This window comes from Schistocerca gregaria, chromosome X, assembly GCF_023897955.1.
Source record: "Schistocerca gregaria isolate iqSchGreg1 chromosome X, iqSchGreg1.2, whole genome shotgun sequence".
Taxonomy (NCBI): domain Eukaryota; kingdom Metazoa; phylum Arthropoda; class Insecta; order Orthoptera; family Acrididae; genus Schistocerca; species Schistocerca gregaria.
Window position 1 is genome coordinate 752,591,582 of NC_064931.1, and position 17,273 is coordinate 752,608,854.

The 17,273-nt window shown below is 44.7% G+C and overlaps 1 protein-coding gene across 1 annotated transcript in view; it reads right to left on the bottom strand.

The window, feature by feature from the left end:
• The window catches only part of LOC126298208 (nose resistant to fluoxetine protein 6-like), a 205,204-nt gene that overhangs the window by 124,171 nt on the left and 63,760 nt on the right, over positions 1-17,273 (bottom strand). The gene's annotated exons all lie outside the window — the stretch shown is intronic.

Here is a 17,273-nt window from a genome sequence, read left to right on the forward strand (position 1 = left end):
TCTAGGATGGGTTGCAAGAGAGTTATGTAAATAGTCTCCTTCATAGACAGACACAAACGGCCTTGTCGCAGTGGTAACATCGGTACCCGTCAGATCACGTACTTAAGCCCTGTCGGGCTTGGCTAGCAGCTGCAAAGGTGACCGTTTGAGTGTGCCTAAGTGCTGTTAACAAGTGGGGTGCACTCAGCTCTTGTGAGAGCAATTGAGGAGCTCCGGTTACGAAATCTGACGAGGGCCGGGAGCGCGCTGTACAAACCAAATGTCCCTTAACAATCGCATCCGGTGACGCCTATGGGCTGAAAATGACACGGCGGTCGGCACCGATCGGCCTCAAGGCCTGCACGGACGGAGCTTGTAGACTAACAGCATTTTTCCAGTATCCCACTAATGAACTGAATTCTACCAGCTGCTACACCTATGACTGAATCAGACCACTTCGTATCGCCACACAGGTATTTTTATGAGTTGACTGGTTCCAAGTGTGCCTCATTGATGTTTTAATCACAAGATACTAGCTCTTTGCGTTTTGTAAAGTGCTGGATATTTCCACAGTTTTTTTTCACTTAATATCTCATTATAGATAACTGCATCATCTGTAAAATATCTGAAGTTACCACAGATAGAGCACTGATATACAACACGAATGGCAAGGATCCTAAAACATTTCCCTAAGCACGCCTGAAATTACTTCTATATCACTGTCGATTACCCTCCATCCAAGAAAAAGTGCTGCATCCTCCCTACCAAAAAATTCTCAATACAGCCACAGATTTTGTCTGAAATCAGATATAACGGTGTTTCCATATAAGCGTTGGTGTGGCACTGAATGAAATGCTTTTCGGAAGTTAAGAAACACTACATCTATCTGATTGCTTTGAGCCATGGTTTTCAGGATGCGTGTAAGGAAAATGGCTTTCACATGACCGATGTTTCCTGAATCCGTTCTGGTTGCCATGGAGGATGTCTTTATTTTCGAGATACGTTTGAGCTTAGAATATGTTCTCAGATTTTTCAGCAAATACATGTCAAAGATTTTGGACTGTTTTGTAAACCACTTCCGTTATCCTTCCTTTAGACGGGTGTCACCTGTGCTTTCTTGCAACTATTGGGCACAGTATTTTCTTCAAAGAATCTACGTCATATTATAGTTGTGGGGAGCTAAATTCTGCACAGAATTGGAGGAGTATTCTGCAACTGGCTGACATCAGTGGACCAATAAGTCCTGTATGACTTTCTCTTAAAGTCCGTTCTCCCACAGTATTATCCAAGACTGTAACACCTCTGCGTATGTCGCGCGTCACACAAAATACGGAGAAACTGCTTTGAAAGTTGTATATTTACTACACAATTCAGGAAATACTGATAACGAGGGTTGTCCAGAAAGTAAGTTCCGATCGGTCACGAAATGGAAACCACTGGGAAAATACGGTAAAGCTTTGCAAGTTTTGCACATTTGTGTTACGCAGTGTCTCTAGGGTGCCCGACCATAGTGGTTCAAATGGCTCTGAGCACTATGAGACTTAACTTCAGAGGTCATCAGTCCCCTAGAACTTAGAACTACATAAACCTAACTAACCTAAGGACATCACACACATCCATGCCCAAGGCAGGACTCGAACCTGCCACCGTAGCGGTCACGCAGTTCCAGACTGTAGCGCCTAGAACCGCTCGGCCACCCCGGTCGGCCCCCGTCGATAGTGTCGCATCGCTCTTTTCAGCTTTGAGTGAACAGTGAGCACGTAAAGATGCGTGGGGAATAGCGTCCCCCGCCAAGTATGAGGTCCTGGTTACAGATTTCGTCTGTGTCTTGCAGCCCACATAACACAACTGTCGAGCAGTTCCTTCTTCATGCCAATTCTCGGACGCACACTGCAGGGGCAATGAAGACGTTCCTGCAGCGTTTCTGATGAGAATTGTTTGATCACCCACAATACAGTCCGTAATTGGCTCCCCCTGAGTCTCATCTCTGCTCACAAGAACCGCTGACTATGAAGACAAAATTTTTCCACAGACAACGAGCTGCAGACCAGAGCAGATAACTGGCCGAAAGCACAAGCGGCTGTTTTCTACAACGAGGATACTGGATAGGTGATACAACACTACGACAACACTCGAAGTTGGAGCGGCGACTACGTAGAGAAGTAGGTGGAAGGTGTACCTAACTGTTGCAAATAAAACGTTTATGGTTTTCACTGTGGTTTCCATTTCGCGACCGATCGAAACTTACTTTCTGAACAACTCTCGTATGTTGCCGCTGTCTGTGTAATCGGCTTCAGTAAATTTCGTGATACCTATCACATGACGAATTAAACACGAAATGATGCGTAATACGTCTTAAACAGCCGACGCAAAGGCAGTTGCTAGTGGAGCGGTTTCCATATCTCTGCCTTTTCAGTACGTCGTGCAGAATATTGATATGTAAATCAGCTGGTGTCGTTATATTTAGCTTCATTTCAGCTAGAATCTTGAACATGATGTATGCTGCCACAGCTGGCAAGAAATAAGACTATCTTTAATTTGTGGTGTCTGTCAGGCAGAGCATTTTCGTGAAATGAATCTTCCGCTGTTTCTATATTCCCCATTGTCCCATACCCTGAGCTGCCACTGCCCATTGAAGAAATCTGCTGGGAATACGTTGATAGCCGACCGCGGTGGCCGTGCGGTTCTGGCGCTGCAGTCCGGAACCGCCGGACTGCTGCCGTCGCAGGTTCGAATCCTGTCTCGGGCATGCGTGTGTTTGATGTCCTTAGCTTGGTTAGGTTTTAGTAGTTCTAAGTTCTAGGGGCCTTATGACCTAAGATATTGAGTCCCATAGTGCTCAGAGCCATTTGAACCATTTGAATACGTTGTTAACTGAATGCTCTTACAAGGGAATGGTCAGACTTGTCATGCCGAAACATGTATTGCTTTTTTTAGCTCTGTTATTTAACTGTGCAAAAGGTCCGTATGCAAAATTGTAGCTGCTGACATGAACTGGAAGTCACTATAAAAAATCACTAACATGGCTGTGTTTCCTGCTTGGCGCTTGCAGTGACGGCTGGGAAGTGCGGCCGTCTTATCGCGGCGTTCACTGAAGAGGAATATCGCTGCACGATTGTGGTGGAAAGGGGAAACGAATATTCGTTTCTGTGAGATGCACGTCCTTTTAATTTCTGGTGCGTATTTCGAAATATACCGTCCTGAAACTGGTTAGAGATGTGGAAGATGTTCTGTACATGATCATCTATACTCCGCAAGCCACTTGACGGTGAACATTCAATCTCCCCTCAGAGCTGATGGCGAACCCTGTAAATGTTTTGCTGCTTGCCATGGAGATACACCACAGACGCCAAATGAAGCACTCAACAGAAAACACGCGTGAAGACTATGTGTTGTGCGACATGGTTGTTAAACTTCTAGACGAGCATGTAAATGGCGCAGACATGTGGCTAGAAACAACTGAAACACTCGATATTGCAGACTGTGAATCTACAGACGGCGAAGACACCGGCGAAAGTTGCACTCATGAAGACTCCTCGAGTGATAGTGCCACGTACCATCATCAATTATCTCCGAAAGTAACCCCAGCAACTACAATTACCTTATCAGACAAAGAAAAAGCGGTGACGTATTGGTTGAACGAAAGTGGTAAGAAATGCCTACGTGTCAGCACTGTTCAGAGTAAGTATCGCTTTGTCCGTTCTGAACGTGAATTGTATAGATGGAAAAAGGAGGTCGCTGGACGACGTAAGACTCGACTGGAAATTGCGACGGAGATAAATTCGCGACTTTTTGAGCTATTTACCGATACCAGACAACAGTCATTTAGTGTCAGCGATACAACTTTGCATAATTAGGCGTTAGAGATTGCCAACGCGATAGGCGCTAAAGAATTTACAGCTTCTCAAAGTTGGATTAGTCGCTTCAAAAGATCACATAAAATTGTGGCAAGAAAAATAACAAAATTTGTATCGAGGAACAGGTCGGAAAATGAAGTGACACAAATCGAAATGATATAAGCTTTTCTTACGAATGCAAAAAATAAGATCGCTAGTTTTAGTGAATCGTACGTGTACAATGCAGATCAGTCTGGTTTTCAAAAAGAAGTGCGTCCGAAAAGAACACTGCCATTCAAAGGGGGAAAAACATAGTGAGGCGATTGCGCAGTCCACGACTGCACTCACCCATTCATACACTATAATGCCCATAATTAGTCTGGATGGTTCATTGCTGCCTAAACTATATGTGTGTCTTCAGGAACCAACTGGACGTTTTGGACCACGTGTCAAAAGATCAATGTTCTACGCAAACAATCTTCTGGTAGACGCATCGATGTCTGGAAAAATGGAAAATGAAAACGTTACACTTTTCATGCGTCATGCTTTTCTTCCGTTCTGCGGGAACAAATCTTTTCTCCTTCTAGATTCGTGGTCAGGTCTTAAAAGGTCTGATTCATTAAAATCTGTATTTCGAGCCCACCATGACAAAGAAGTAGAGATGCTTCAGATTCCACCCGACACGACGAACGCATTCCAACCTTTAGACAGAGAATTTTTCCGTCAGTGGAAGGCATTTTATAGAAAACTAACAGAGAAAATTATTGTGCGCAGATCATTGCAATTTTCTGTCTATCACCGTGACAATGTTCTCAAGCTACAATCAGTAGTACATTATCAATTTTCCTCCCCACGGTTTCAGAATTTGATGAAATATGCGTGGCACTCCTCGAAATATACTGATACTGGGCCTGATTCATTTCTAACACCAGCCCAGTTTTGTCTACGAACATCTAACAACGTCTGTGATTCGCAGGGCTGTCATATGTCGTCTTTACTTTGTATGTTCTTGGTGCACAAAAAACCTAAGTTTTGAACATTGTACACTCCTGGAAATTGAAATAAGAACACCGTGAATTAATTGTCCCAGGAAGGGGAAACTTTATTGACACATTCCTGGGGTCAGATACATCACATGATCACACTGACAGAACCACAGGCATATAGACACAGGCAACAGAGCATGCACAATGTCGGCACTAGTACAGTGTATATCCACCTTTCGCAGCAATGCAGGCTGCTATTCTCCCATGGAGACGATCGTAGAGATGCTGGATGTAGTCCTGTGGAACGGCTTGCCATGCCATTTCCACCTGGAGCCTCAGTTGGACCAGCGTTAGTGCTGGACGTGCAGACCGCGTGAGACGACGCTTCATCCAGTCCCAAACATGCTCAATGGGAGACAGATCCGAAGATCTTGCTGGCCAGGGTAGTTGACTTACACCTTCTAGAGCACGTTGGGTGGCACGGGATACATGCGGACGTGCATTGTCCTGTTGGAACAGCAAGTTCCCTTGCCGGTCTAGGAATGGTAGAACGATGGGTTCGATGACGGTTTGGATGTACCGTGCACTATTCAGTGTCCCCTCGACGATCACCAGAGGTGTACGGCCAGTGTAGGAGATCGCTCCCCACACCATGATGCCGGGTGTTGGCCCTGTGTGCCTCGGTCGTATGCAGTCCTGATTGTGACGCTCACCTGCACGGCGCCAAACACGCATACGACCATCATTGGCACCAAGGCAGAAGCGACTCTCATCGCTGAAGACGACACGTCCCCATTCGTCCCTCCATTCACGCCTGTCGCGACACCACTGGAGGCGGGCTGCACGATGTTGGGGCGTGAGCGGAAGACGGCCTAACGGTGTGCGGGACCGTAGCCCAGCTTCATGGAGACGGTTGCGAATGGTCCTCGCCGATACCCCAGGAGCAACAGTGCGTCGCTTCAGTCCGGTCCCAGGTCGACGGGCATTTGCACCTTCCGCCGACCACTGGCGACATCATCGATGTACTGTGGAGACCTCACGCCCCACGTGTTGAGCAATTCGGCGGTACGTCCACCCGGTCTCCCGCATGCCCACTATACGCCCTCGCTCAAAGTCCGTCAACTGCACATACGGTTCACGTCCACGCTGTCGCGGCATGCTACCAGTGTTAAAGACTGCGATGGAGCTCCGTATGCCACGGCAAACTGGCTGACACTGACGGCGGCGGTGCCCAAATGCTGCGCAGCTAGCGCCATTAGACGGCCAACACCGCGGTTCCTGGTGTGTCCGCTGTGCCGTGCGTGTGATCATTGCTTGTACAGCCCTCTCGCAGTGTCCGGAGCAAGTATGGTGGGTCTGACACACCGGTGTCAATGTGTTCTTTTTTCCATTTCCAGGAGTGTATATGCTTATATGGATATGATGTCTGTTCTTTCGGACATGCCCGAGTGTATAAATATCTCGCATTTTTGCGGTAATTACAAGAAATAAAATTTGACCGTGTTCTAAACCGTATATTTATTTGTGTCTATTTCATAGCTATTTGGAAAGAATTTCAACCATATTTGTCAACGAATGTTTAATTATCATACGATCGCTTTCACTGGGGGAATCAGCTCTCTCACTGCTGTGGCAAGAGAGCGTCGCGTAGCTAACGCCACCTTGTCCCTAGATGGCGTTGATATACCTTAGCGACAGAGGTCAGGGTTGTACAAGAGGCAGTTATAAGCGCGGAAACCATGCGACAATAATGTCATACTTCATAAAATTGTTTACAGACTTCCAGGTCATGTCAGCAGCTACAATTCTGCATACAGACTTCTTGCAATGTTAACTCCCAGTAGTAAAAAAAGCAACGCAGGTTTCGACATGACAAGTCTGACCATTCCCTTGTTAGTCACGAAGGTTACATTACCCGTCTTTGCTACTGTGATGTTATACGACAGTGACTGACACCTTTGCCGCCCGAGTGGCCGAGCGGTTCTAGGCACTTCAGTCTGCAACCGCGTGACCGCTACGGTCGCAGGTTCGAATCCTGCCTCAGTCATGGATGTGTGTGATGTCCTTAGGTAAGTTAGGTTTAAGTAGTTCTAAGTTCTAGTGGACTGATGACCTCAGATCTTAAGTCCCATAGTGCTCAGAGCCATTTGAACTGACACTTTTTTATGCTATACAGTCTCTTAGTGGTCCCAACGACATCCTATTAGAATGACATCTGACCCCCGATGTCCTCTACTTAGCAGCGTACTCGTCCCTCGTAGGGATGTTGTTTGACGTTTTAAGTCCAAAACGTTTCGCGTTAGGATTCAAAGTTTTCTCTTACATTGAAATTTCTGATACAATTTCGGTTCTTAGCTTCCGATTACTAATCTTCTTCGTCGAAGAAAATCTGGATGTCCAGAAAGGGATTAGAACCACCGCCTTCGAATACGAGTCAAGTGTCGAGAATTGATATTCGTCGCATTCGTGAGTACGATGGTTCAAAATCGCGTCCTGCGATTCTGATTTATTCTCTGTCGGTCCATTATGGCCAGTGGACATCGGCTGGTAGGTACTTCTCAATTCAATAAACTTTACCAACAGCCGTATACTTTAGGTTATTTTATTTTATTTCGAACGCTACCAGTTTCGGCAATTCATTTTGCCATCTTCAGGCCCCATACGCTTTCTTCGAATCAACAAGCTTATCGTATAGTGCCATAAAACTGGATACCGTTAACTCGAATCGTTGTGCAACTGATTCATACGAAAGGTTGATATTTGAAGAAGACTCTACCGCCTCTATCTTGTGTCTTGCGCACGGGTTATGGGAACAAGATACTCGAGATAGAAAGTCACCCTCGCAGTGATTTTCCCCTAGGACAATAAGCGAATGGACTCGAACAGAAAATCTATATCATTGGCACGAAGTATCCTACAACATGCAAACGCAGTGACTGGCGGAGATATATGTAGACGTACTTAGAAAACTACACTAACGTTTGTGAAAGCATTACAATCAAGGGGATACGAATGACCAAACTTAATTTTATAGTACACATTAGTTCTGAGGATTACGTATCCATACATGATCTCCACTTCCAGAATCAGTATCCATGTTGGTATATGCGTACCTATTATGTTCCGAAATGACGCACATAAGAACGGGCTTCTGTTACTGATAAAAAGGTAGAATCAAGTGTTTTGGAGCGCCCGTGGGCTAGGGACCATTTGTATATCCAACAGAAGGATCGCCTTAGAATCACGATTCTTCACTACAGGGTCAAAGTATGAGTATTACACACTTCCTCCTGCTTAGACAAATAGATAAAATTGGCTGGTTCTTTTCGCATTTGATGTCGTCTACGGTGGTCTTGATGTGTCTTATGACGGCAAAATAAGTTCATGGGCGGTTCCTCGGAAAACCGCAAAAAAAAGGGTTTTCCTAATATATTTTTGCCGTCACCAGCGGACCAAAAGTCAGCCGAGGATTCCTAGATAACTATGCACAGCAGATGGCTGACATTCTTACGATATATTCCTATGAGCTCGATCTCAAAATATCTCTAAAATTTTCTTGATGTCCTTATCCATTTCTAGTATACACAGGTTCAAATTTACCCTACTTCTACACGTACAATTCGGTATGTGGCGAGATCTAAATAGTAAATAACAGCAGAAAATTGCTCGAATTTTACTGGTATATCCTCAAGGCATTTATCTGGAGGGGATATCTCCCCGTTTCCAAAAGTCTTTATCCGTTATGGAGAAACACCCCAAAAACTAGTTTTTCGGGTACCAAAACCCAGCTGCGAATGGCTAAGCATATCAAATGACTAATTTTTACGATGAATTCGTAAGATACCGATCTCTCATGATTCCCGCAAGAATAAACTTGAAATTTTTCATTCTACTTTTATCCGCTTCCAAGATACAGAGGTTTCAAGTTACCCTACTTGTACAGGTAAAATAGGCACGTAAAATCTGGTGTAATGTGAAAACGTAGTTATAAACTGACATATCACGTAGAAATATGCTGTAATGCGTCTCCATTACCGTCTGGCAATCCCATGCTGTTCTAGTAATGAAGCACATGGATTTTTTTTCTTTTTTGCGCTTGAAATCCGGTCTGAAGTCTGAAGGGTTAAATTAGTTTTGCATTACTGCAGTTTCTCATAAGCCAACTACCTAAATTTCGCTAACTCACATATTTCTTTTCATATGATCTACATGCCATGCTGCAGCAGGGAGAAGAAGGGAACCAGCGGAAAATTGCTCCTATCGGAGCACAAAAAATGGAAATTTGTTCCTGTTTATTTTAAACAGCCTGACTGAAAAGTGGAGTGCAAGCTGCAACATTCTACCTTCCTCAGCACCTTCAAAATTTTGGCATGTGGAGATATTCGCGATTTTTGTATGCTGACAGAGAAGAAAGAGTGACAGTGACAAACAGAAAAGTAATAAGCTCTGGAAGGAGGCAGACGTCGATTATGTTATAGAAACAGCGAAGGAGATAATGGTAGCGTGAGAGAATGAGAGGGACTCAGTGGCAGTGGAACATAGTTGACAGAACAGTGGTAGGAAAAGAGTGAAGGAGGCAGTGCCAAGGGGAGGAGAGCGAGGAGGAGGAATGGAGAGAAAGAGTAAGTGGAAGTGGATGAGAGCCAGTGATAAGGAGAGACAGAGTATATGGCAATGACAACGAGAAAGAGACAGAGACAGTGACAGTGAGAAGATACAGCAACAATAGGAAGGAAGGAATGAAATAGTAGCGGTAAGAGAGAGCAAGACGCTGAGAGGAGACTGTAGTAGTAGGACAGAACGAAAGGGACTGTGGCTGTGACATAGGAGACAAATGACAGACAGACAAAAAGAAATAACAACAATGAGTAGGCTGAATGAGTGAGTTAGAAAGGGCAGCTGGGAGTGGACGCGTTATGAGCAACTTAGAGTGATGGACTATGGGTGAGAGTGATATGCAGTTAGGGGACCTTGTGGGAATTTGAGGTGCGCTGCATGTTACAAAAAGCGCGAATATGTTCGCATGCCAAAATTTTGGGAAAATAGTTAAAGGTGCTAAGGAAAGTAGACTGTGGCAGCTGATACCCCATTTTTCAGTTACAGTCTTTTAATCATCATCATCATCATCATCATCATCATCATCATTATTTAAGACTGATTATGCCTTTCAGTGATCAGTCTGGAGCATAGTCCCCTTTATAAGATTCCTTCATGATCCCCTATTCCGTGCTAATATTGGTGCCTCTTCTGATGTTAAGCCTATTACTTCAAAATCATTCTTAACCGAATGCAGGTACCTTCTCCTTGGTCTGCCCCGTCTCCTCCTAGCCTCTACTGCTGAACCCATGAGTCTCTTGGGTAACCTTGCTTCTCCCATGCGTGTAACATGACCCCACCATCTAAGCCTGTTACCCCTGACTGCTACATCTATAGAGTTCATTCCCAGTTTTTCTTTGATTTCCTCATTGTGGACACTCTCCTGCCATTGTTCCCATCTACTAGTACCTGCAATCATCCTAGCTACTTTCATATCCGTAACCTCAACCTTATTGGTAAGGTAACCTGAATCCACCCAGCTTTCGCTCCCATACAACAAAGTTGGTCGAAAGATTGAACGGTGCACAGATAACTTAGTCTCGGTACTGAGTTCCTTCTTGCAGAAGAGAGTAGATCGTAGCTGAGCGCTCACTGCATTAGCTTTGCTACACCTCGCTTCCAGTTCTTTCCAGTCTTTTAAATAAAAACGAATATATTTGTTTTCTTTCAGCGCAAATAGGAGCATTTTTCCGCTCGTTCAATAACATAGGAAGCCACTACACGCTGTAACAAGGTTCTCTAACCTTCATGACATAGTATCAAAGGAGACTTTTTAACTTTTCCTTGGAGAATGTCTGGAAGAACAGATACCACACATGTAACACTAATACTACACGTTGATGGCATTTCATAATAAGTAACTGTAGCACCTGTGCTATTCTGATTAGGATGCAAAGTTCCTTTGGACATTCACTGAGGCGACCACAGCCGTTACGAAACACATCAAATAAATTCGCAATTGCGAATGAGGACTACAATCAGCTGTAGAATGGAATGATGACAATTAAAATTTGTGCCGGACTACCGATGATAGTACTCCTTATTCGCAGTTGCGAATTCATTTTTATGTTTCGTAACGGCTGTGGTCGCCGCAGTGCCTGTTCCTTTGGATATGCATGCATGTCCAAAGCAACTTTGCATCGTAATCAGAATAACACAGGCGCTGCAATATCTGCCGGTTCTGGCCAAGTGACTTTCACGTAAAACGTCTGACCTGGACGGGAATATACATAACGGACATATGGAAGTTTGAGTCTGCTGTGAGTGGTGCACGGATAGCCAAATGGTAAGGCAACTGCTCGCGATAAGAGGGAAATCAGGGTTGGAGTCACGGTCCGGCACAAAATTTCACTGTCGCCATTCCATTCTACAGCCGCTGGGAGTCCTTATTCCCAGTTGCGAATTCATTTGATTCATTTCATAAGATCAACGTAAATGCACACTAGGTCCGACCTCTTGCGGGCGTCATGTGAGATGCTGCGAGCAATGAGGGAAATGGAAGGCGCTACGGAAGTAGTCTGCGACAAGTTGGGAATTTGGATTGGACATGCAGTTGCCCTGATAGCTGAAGCGGTTAAGGCTATTGATCACGTAAAGCGGGAAATTTCGCCACTGAATGTTTCAGTCCCCTCATGCGGATGACGCCAGTATTGCTGTTTCATTATTGGTAATGTTGCTATTCTCTGTGACACGTGGAACGGCCACCAGGATGTGTACTGTCCGTGCTTAGAGTTGTCACCAGGCCTGGTAGAGTATAGGTGTAAACAGCAGCAGGTGTTTTTTTCTCTCTTTATTGCTATTTCATGTCTCAGATGAGGTGGACTGGCAGCGGCCTACATACGTCGCTCTTCCGCTCTTCGGCCAATAGATACAACAGATAGACAAAGAAGACAAAGAACATAAAAATCATGGTAATACATGGTGAACATTACATGATATATTAGAAGCCGTTCGATGGAAGGCACAGTACACAAAGGGGGTCAACAGTGGAACAAACGAAGACATCAAAAAATGTTTCAAATGGCTCTGAGCACTATGGGACTCAACTTCTGAGGTCATTAGTCCCCTAGAACTTAAAACTAGTTAAACCTAACTAACCTAAGGACACCACACACATCCATACCCAAGGCAGGATTCGAACCTGCCACCGTAGCGGTCTCGCGGTTCCACGAAGACATCCTGTTGGAGATACAAATGTAGGAGAACACCGATGATAGCACTGTCGCACACAACAGAGAAACACTGATACACGGAAACACTGGTGACGATCATCGGCGAAGCACTCAAAAACACACTGATGAAGGGAGGGGACATGCCTCCAGGTGGAAGGGAGAGGTAGGATGGCAGGAAGGAGGGGGGTGAAGCCAGTGGGAGAAAGAAGGGAGAGTGGGGGAGGGGGGAGGGGAGGGGTTGGAAGCCCGGAGAGGAGGTGGAAGTGGAAGATGTTGGAGAGAAGAGGGGGAAAAGGGAGGTGAGGAGGGAGAGAGGGAGCACTGGGGGAAAGGGGGGATGGGAGGGGAGAGTCAGAGCTGGTAGGAGAGGTAGATGGACAGAACAAGGACATCATCAGGGAGGGAGAGTTGGCGGAAGCCACCTTGGGCAAAGGTATGGTGGGTATGAAGATGGAGAGCAGGTGGGATGCAAGAATACAGGCACAGCAATGGGTTGGGATGGGATGGGCAAGGATGGGAGAGACAGCAGATGTGGGGGATCGAGCTTGTGTGAGGTGTAAAGGATTCGTATTTGTTTGAGGAAAGGAGAAGGTTCGGGAAGGGAATCAAGTCGTATAGGATTCGTGTAGGCGAGGCGAAGTGTGAGCAGCAGGTGTAGAACAATCACCATGAAGGACATGAAGAAACCACGTACTCATGTCAGACATAGTTATCAGCACTTCACAGAGTTAGGAAGGGGCCTCATTGTGTGTCTCCATCTGGGCAGCTGGTCGAATCGAACAAGATCCAGAATTGTAGGGAATTCTAATTAGACAGTGGCCTAATGTTGGACGTTATGGGAATTTGAGGACAGGCATACTCGTCTGACCAGCATAATGAAGGATTGCAGTATTGTGCATCAAACACGTCATAATCCGTTCACATATTTGCCTGCCATCCGAGAACAAATAATAGAATACCTGCAACATTCGTGGCCATGGGTCCCATCTGGCTTTTGTGATATAAATCGCTATGTTACTTGTAAAACTTATTGTATTTTGTGGTTTTCAATAATTATCAGATATTACAAAATATTTTGGGTTTATTTACACGTCGATCCCTCATCAAATTAACAACAAACATACATTTTCTATGAAGTTTGTCTTTGAAATACATGACGCTAGGTGCATTTATATCGTGCGGTAAAGGATTAATTATGGTCTTGCGCCATCAGCACGACCGTTACTTGCATAAGAATTATTTTCGCAACGCACAAGTTTTTCAAAGCGAAAGATGACTTGCTGTATTGTAGTAGACTCATTTCAGGTTCCAGAAGGTACGTTTAGATGAGAAATTCGGATTAGTAGTGTTGGCACCATGTTAGATGCAATGTTTTGTAAGAGTCTTGTGTGCTTAGTTTCTCTGTAGAAAAGTATTCTGGGTTGTAAGCAAGAGCGAAACATGCTCTTTGCCCTTGCTTTGCCTATAGCGCATAAAATATAAAATGACTGTAGGACCACATGTCAGTTTCAGTGACAGGAAGATTACTCGTTACAAAATACTAAATAATTCTGAGGCCCCATTTTACTGTTGCTCATAAATGGCTCTGAGCACTATGGGACTTATCTTCTGAGGTCATCAGTCCCCTAGAACTTAGAACAACTGAAACCTAACTAACCTAAGAACATCACACACACACACACACACACACACACACACACACACACACACACACACACACACACACACACACACACACACCCATGCCCATGCCCATGCCCGAGGTATGATTCGAACCTGCGACTGTAGCGGTCGCGCGGCTCCAGACTGTAGCGCCTAGAACTGCTCGGCCATTCCGGCCGCCTTTACCGTTGCGCTTAATATGTGTACCTGTTGGTTGGTTGGTTGGTTTGTGGGATTAAACGGACCAGATGTGTACCTGTGTTGAGTTATTCCTGAACAGTAGATAGGTTGTATCATACTATTATCTTTATAGGTCAATATTCATGACTGAAAGAAGGCATTTTTATGAGGGAAATCTTCTGTGGTACTTTAACCATTGCAAGGTGGGCGAGGGTACTTTATGTCCAACATTCTAAAATATTGTAATCTTGTCAGTTACTTTATATTTTAAAAGTTTGGAAAAAATAATTACTATTTTTGATGAATTCTTCTACCAGATTCCATAAATGTTGTAAATTTTTCAGTTGAATTTAACGCAAGAATTTAGTAATATATGTTACTTTCTGCAATGAACATCATATTCAATGTTTTGGGGTTCAGGACCTTCCTTATACATCAGCATCTCTTTAAACAGTATATTGCGAGTAAAAGTCCACAAAAGTTAACGAAAGTTGCGTTTTATTTTTCTTTTGTACTGGTCATACAGTACCTGCAGCTTGGCAGCACACTTTATTGAAACTGCGTTGATATTGCTAAAATTGTGCTAAAAGATATTTTCAGGTTCTGGACCCTAGTAAAACATCAGTACCTGATTAAAAGTATGTTGTTAATATAAATGAACAATAATTAACGATCTTTTTAATTTTTTTAGGTTAGGCATAAAGTACCCCCCCCCCCCCACTTAGTAATGCACGTTAAGGAAAATACCTTGGTACTTCTGGGGTTAATAACCACTATTTCAAAGCTACAACATGACAGATAACATACAGCGGTTTTTGTTGAGTGTATGCTGGAAAGAATATTGGGGTTTATCGTCCAGTCGACGATAAAGTCATCAGAGATGGAGTAGGAGTTACAAATGGTACAGAGCACTATGGGACTTAATTTCTGAGGTCAGCAGTCCCCTAGAACTTTAGAACTACTTAAACCTAACTAACCCAAGGACATCACACACATCCATGCCCGAGGCAGGATTCGAACCTGCGACCGCAGCTGTCGCGCGGTTCCAGACTGTAGCGCCTAGAACCGCTCGGTCACACCGGCCGGCTTAGGAGTTACATCTTGAAGTGGATAAGTATCGGGAAGGAAATCGACAGTGTCCTTTTCGAACTGTCTGCTACTCGCTCAAGCGATCTAGGTAAGGAAATATGAATCTACATCTTCACACTGGAATTTGAGACCTGGTCCTTCCGAATGCGAGCCCAGTGCCTTTTCTCGGCGCCACTCGCTCTGTAGTGTAGACTGGAGTGTGTGTCATTATGAATCATAGTACAGAAGAATGAAAGGTTAGAGTGAAACCTAGTGTACGAATGTCGAATAGCAGCAAGGGTACTACTATAAATGCCATACGCCCTGACACACAGTGAAGAAGTCTCGGAATTGAGTAGGAGTAGGTAATCTTGAACTGCACCTCGCCATCCTTCCTCACGCTGGGGGCCATATTGTTGGCAGGGGGGGGGGGGGGGGGGGGGTTAAGTTTCGTACGAGCAGGATTCGTCCCGGCTACGTAAAGTTCTCACACTAGTGTGTGGTGTGGTGTGGTAGTGGTAGTAAGTTAGTTCAAAAAATGGTTCAAGTGGCTCTAAGCGCTATGGGACATAAGATCTGAGGTTACCGGTCTCTTAGACTTACAATGGAACCTCCCCATCGCACTCCCTCAGATTTAGTTATAAGTTGGCACAGTGGATAGGCCTTGAAAAACTGAACACAGATCAATCGAGAAAACAGGAAGAAGTTGTGTGGAACTATGAAAAAAAAAGCAAAATATACAAACTGAGTAGTCCATGCACAAGATAAGCACCATCAAGGATAATGTGAGCTGAGGAGCGCCGTGGTCCCGTGGTTAGCGCGTGCAGCTGCGGAACGAGAGGTCCTCGGTTCAAGTCTTCCATCGCGTGAATAGTTTAATTTTTTATTTTCGGACAATTATTATCTTTCCGTCCGTCCGATGCGATCACTTTTTTGGGAGAGATTATCACATCCACAAGAAAGCCTAAATCGGGCAAGGTAGAAGAATCTTTTTACCCATTCGCCAAGTGTACAGGTTAGGTGGGTCGACAACATATTCCTGTCATATGACGCACATGCCGTCACAAGTGTCGTATAGCAATATATCAGACGTGTTTTCCTGTGGAGGAATCGGTTGACCTATGACTTTGCGATCAAATGTTTTCGGTTCACTTTGGAGAGGCGCGTCCTTTCGTCTACTACTCGCACTGTTTTGCGGTGCGATCGCAAAACACAGACACTAAACTTATTACAGTGAAGAGAGACGTCAATGAACGAACGGACAGATCATAACTTTGCGAAAATAAAGAATGTAAACTTCTCACTCGAGGGAAGACTTGAACCAAGGACCTCTCGTTCCGCAGCTGCTCACGCTAACCACAGGACCACGGCGCTCATGAGCTCACACTTTCCTTGATATTGCCTATCTTGCTTGTATATTTTGCTTATTTTTTCATAGTTCCACACAACTTCTTCCTGTTTTCTCGATTGATCTGTGTTCAGTTTTTCAAGGCCTACCCACTGTGCCAACTTATAACTAAATCTGAGGGGGGGGGGGGGGGGGTGCGATGGGGAGGTACCCTTGTTAGAACTACATAAACCTAACTAACCTAAGGACATCACACGCATCCATGCCCGAAGCAGAATTCGAACCTGCGACCGTAGTAGCGGCGCGGTTCCGGACTGAAGCGCCTCGAGCCACTCGACCACTGCGGCCGGCTAAGTTAGTTCCTACAGGACCAAACTGCTGAGGTCATCAGTCCCTAGGCTTACTGTGTTGTGCATACTGTAAGACCTTCGGTACACACACCATCAGATTATTTGACTTGTCGCTCTAACGAAGTAGGCGAGTGTCAGCAATATGCCTCGTGGTCTTATCGTGGTGTGTTTATCTTCTGCCGTTAGGTCAGACGATAGAAATGCCACTTGCACGCTTAGAGTAGCAGATTGACGGTGACCAACTTTAAACAAAACTTGATTAATTTTCACACACATTTATCAAAATAATAACAATCACGAACCTTACTTAACTTGATTCTGGATGCTATTTACAAAGTTCCTTTGGTCTTGGTATGTTAATCTTATTCTCACATGTCTCTGATACTTAACAAAGTGTCTATACATTTATCTTCATGGCTATGTACAGGAATATGATAACCTTATTAGGTGCAGACTGAAACTTGACTATAGACTGGTACAGACTGGTGCAGACAAATGCAGACTGACTAATCGGAGGTCTGTACACTCGTTATAATACTCGCCCGTTTAGGTATCACTGCGCGATTGTGATCCGCGAGGAGAAACGGTTCTACGTT